The sequence below is a fragment of the Conger conger genome, chromosome 2 (genome assembly GCF_963514075.1).
Source record: "Conger conger chromosome 2, fConCon1.1, whole genome shotgun sequence".
Lineage (NCBI taxonomy): Eukaryota > Metazoa > Chordata > Actinopteri > Anguilliformes > Congridae > Conger > Conger conger.
The window spans coordinates 39,676,431-39,680,945 of record NC_083761.1 but is presented as its reverse complement, the minus strand read 5'-3'; the positions used below and the strand labels follow the sequence as shown (position 1 = coordinate 39,680,945).

The window sequence follows — 4,515 nt, the reverse complement described above, 5'->3', positions numbered from 1 at the left end:
GTATAGGAAGACCAGGTCAAGAAGGTTGCCTGCTATGTGGGTGGGAGGGAAAAATGTGAGGGTAAGGTCAAAAGAAGAAAGGAGGGAGAGAAAGGTAGACTGGGTGGACTCTGAGTTCAGGTTGAAGTCACCCAGGAGGCGATAAACAACAATAATAAAGAGTTTGCATGGGAAAGTAACAGAAACCACATGATATTCAAAAGAGGAGAAGGATGTGAAGAAGACACTAGATCTCCATGAGGATGAGATTAGGAGACCTGTGCCGCCTTCTCTGCCAGTGGTTTGGGGTGTGTGGGAAAAAGAGTAGGCAGAGGAAAGGGCAGCTGGGGTGGAAAAGCCAGCAACCACCGACACTGAAGTGAACTCAGCTGTGCCGGTAATTATACCCTGAACTAGGTGCGAACTATAGGCCCCTCCTACAACAAAAGCTGTGGCCTGACAGCCAGTGAAAACAATAGCCTGACTCAATAGCCTAGCTCACCTGAGAGAAATAAACACACAACCCAGTTTCACTAAATTCTAAATAAACACCACTTCTACTAACAAACAAACACAACAAATGTAAGGCCCTCTAAATGATTTAAATAAGGCCTTTTAGTAACCCTTTTAATAATAATATACGGTTTGAATGAATATATTCTGTTTTGTTTATCCAAATTGACTGCAATCACCATAATGCATTGGTTTCTTTATTTGGACATGACGTATTTTTCTTTCCTTACCACTGAAATGTCTGAAAGCATTTTTTTTTGTTTTAACCAATCCTACGTGAGTTGGGAGAACAGAAACGAGTTTCTGGCCAATTAGAATTTATAATGCTTTAATCTAGAATCAGCGGGTGCAGGATGTGAAGGGGGAGAGGAAGATATATGTTTTTGGGCTACGAAGTGAGAGGACGCAGAAAAGTGAGCTGAGGCCAACGAGTTCATTTTACGAGTTAGTGTACATATCGGAGACTTAATACAGCTAATTTAAGCTGCTGGCCCGAATGTTACTAATGCAGGTAACGTTATAGGTTCCAGAGAGTGTTTATTTTTGTTTGATGTTTAAAAGTGTGCTAGAAAGTTAGCTTACTTTTCGCGGTTTCCCTCCCGGTATAATCCGCTTAAAGTAGCCTACTGTAACATGCTATAACTGCAGAAAGGTGTCAAGTTTGAATTTTCTTGATTGCAATAACATCAAACTGAGTGAACACGAACTCTGACAAAGCTAGCACAGCCACATCTGGAAGAACCGCTTGCTCGTCGTCGCCTCGTCCACCCTGCATCACCGCTCGTGAGAAGCCTGCATGGATCTCCTGCTCCCTCAACGGCCTGTCCTTTTCCCCTGCTACATCGTCATCCACTGAGGACGGTAACCGCGTGAGTGAACGGTACATTTCTTTTTTCGGTCGGATGTCATTTTTGCATAGTGGAGTGATTTTTCATGTGCACCAACGTAACGGCCCCCACCGTTTTTTTATTCGCAAGCTTGCTATTATTTTCTTGAACTGAACCTTTTTCTGGGACTGTTTTTTTTAACATGTTTGTTTGAAAGGGGAATTCACTGTAACCAAATCAGCTATATTCCCTACTAGCTACGGGTAGAAATAACGCCATCTGAATATTTTTTTTTATTTGCAATGCCTTTTTTTATTTTTATTTTTTTTATTCATATTGAACTACTCCATTTTCCTCCTAAAACTGAGTCAAAGTGACAGAGTTGTTTATTTTAATTTCATTTCCCATTCAATAGCATTTATACACACACATAGACACACACACATATTTCTTTTGTTTATGCACACATTACCTAAAAATAAAGGTCCCCAATTTGTTACTTTTCAGCTGATGTGTTGCATTGTATTTATTAGAGGTGTAAGATTTATAACTATTCTCATTTCACTTAATTTCTGAGGAATTGCGTTTAATGCCAGAGAAAATGGTACAGTATTTCTTCAGTGGAGGCACCGCGCCTAGTTAGTTACTACTTATTTACTACATATTAGTTGGTTATAATTCACATACCTTACTTACTATCTCTAAATGAAAATCTTTGCAGTTCTTAACTTGAATGATAAACAGGAAGTCCAGTAAATTCACCATCACCAACTGGAAACCCAAGATCCTGTTTGTTATTAGTGTGCCCCCGGTGTATGCTAATTAGAACACTGGTAAAAAAAGGGTTACACAAATAAACAGCAGAATCACACTATAGTGACAACTAAACATAATAGAAACAGCACAAACAAATGCTACTTAACTAATCCTGGAGAAAATGCTAAACACCCACTGGAGAACACTAATGCACACAAATAATTTAATTTCCAAGCCATTCTAATTAATTTTACAAAACCATTAATGTTATATTCCAAATTATACAACAGATAGGTGGTGCAGTGGGTAGCATTGTCGCCTCACAGCAAGGAGGTCCTGGCCTCTCTGTGAGGAGTTTGCATGCTCTCCCCGTGTTCACATGGGTTTCCTCCGGGTACTACGGTTTCCTCCCACAGTCCAAAGACATGCAGGTTAGGCTGATTGAAGAGTCTAAATCGCCCGTGGGTATGAGTGTGTGAGTGAATAGTGTGTGTGCCCTGCGATGGACTGGTGACCTGTCCAGGGTGTATTCCTGCCATTCGCCCAATGTATGCTGGGATAGGCTCCAGCCCCCCTTTGACCCTGTTCAGGATAAGTGGGTTAAGATAATGGATGGATGGATGGACAACGGATTGGTCCGGTCCATTGTCTCTATTGGTAAGTTTGCGTTCCAGCCGTGCCAATATCCACGATATACGCACAGTTAAACGGAATGTTCACACATCTTTTGAAATGACTCCACATTTATAGAGCACCGTTATCTACTTTGTAATTGAAAGGAATATAACTTAGTGTTATCATCATCTCGCCGCTAGTAGCCTACCAAAGTACAATAAAATGAGTGAGTTCAAAGTGTCCTTTGATTTGGAAAGGAGTAGGAATGAAAAAAATACAACATCCTCAGATCGAAATACCAGCAAGACCACCAAACCCCAGCGAAGCAAATGATGACCCATAACGACATGAGTTATTTTAATAACTGCACGTTATCTGGCAGTATCTGTCCCGATAAACGTCTACAACACGTCGTGTGTGTCAAACATTATATCATGTGACCAGATTAATTGACGATTTCACCATGAAAAAAGAATTGAATGCCATTCAAATGGATTCTTTAGTCTTTTGTATGAATATTTGTAATATCAGAGCAATGTTCGTCCTATTTCTTTTAATAGCTATGTCACAACATATCCAATATCTTGAAATGCACATTATTAACAAAGCATACAGTTTCAAGATATAACAATGTTTAAAATTTAAATTTAAATTAAGTATCCTGGAAATTTGCATTGTTGCTATAATCCGATTTTCAACCATTTGTCATATTTTTCATCTGAATTTCACCTGTTTTTAAAAATAAAACCTGAAATATTCCCTGAATTTTTGATAAAAAATTGAACCCTGAAAATTATGAGCCATAACTAGACACATGACTTGTTAATGCTAGTTAATTGCTTAAGCATTCATTTGAGAACCATAAATTATTACCAGTATAATTCAACTAGCAACTAGCTAACTTAGCTCAGTTAGGCACTGCACTTATAAATGATTGGGTCACGCTTTACAATGTTGTAATAAGAAATAAGTGTTACCAATGATGGAAGTAAAGTGACACTAAAATATTTTCACTTAATCTATGTTTTTTTATGTCAATTATACCAACAGAAATGCAGAGCGAGTGCAAAAAAAAGCTTACCTCTCTGGAAACTTTGGAGGGAAATATGGATTGCTCAGGAGGAGGCTGTTGGCTGATGACATCAGAGGACAATGATTGGTTAATAGGAAGGTTGTTCCTGGAATATCCTACTTCAAAATCTCGTTGTGCCTGTCCATTCAGACTGTTACATCTTTTGGGGGCATGTGCTAGTGGCTTGTCTCCTCCCATCAGCCACAACTAGCATGTAACGGGTGTTCAGCCATTTTCTAACTTGAAGCTGTAGTGTTAGGACTTACAGAGTGTTATCTACACTACCCCCACATGTTTTTGGAACAGTTGAGCCTTAACTTCTTTCTAAAAATTAAACATGCTGATTCTCTTATCTCTTATTTCTTTTAAACATGCACACTTGCTTGTTTGCTCCATAGTTTAGTTTAAAACATTTTTCTATCTGCTTGTTCGCCTTTGTCGCTTCACAAACTTAAACGTCATCTTGCTTTTAATAGAAACATAATGTAGTCATTGTTACTCGTTTTTGCTCAATTTAACCCACATTTTTATCAGGGGTACATCGTTGTACGTTTTCTTCCTGAAACTTTTTCTAAACTTAGCACATGGCTTTTCTCATAACCACGTTCTCAAAACTGCCTTTAACAGGCGCTATTCAAGTCATACATTTAAATCATTGCTTGCTTGCTTGTTATAACGTTATTTGTTTTTTATTTATTAGAACCATCTGCACGGCACCTTAGAAACTTTTACTTTAGACAATGTATGTCTTCT

At 38.5% G+C, this 4,515-nt stretch overlaps 1 long non-coding RNA gene across 1 annotated transcript; it reads left to right on the top strand.

The window, feature by feature from the left end:
* The first annotated feature begins 763 nt into the window (after positions 1-763).
* On the top strand, positions 764-3,924 carry LOC133114269 (uncharacterized). Its single transcript, XR_009705537.1, has 3 exons — positions 764-1,003; positions 1,210-1,361; positions 3,741-3,924. It is a non-coding gene; the product is annotated as an uncharacterized LOC133114269 (long non-coding RNA).
* The last annotated feature ends 591 nt before the right edge of the window (positions 3,925-4,515 follow it).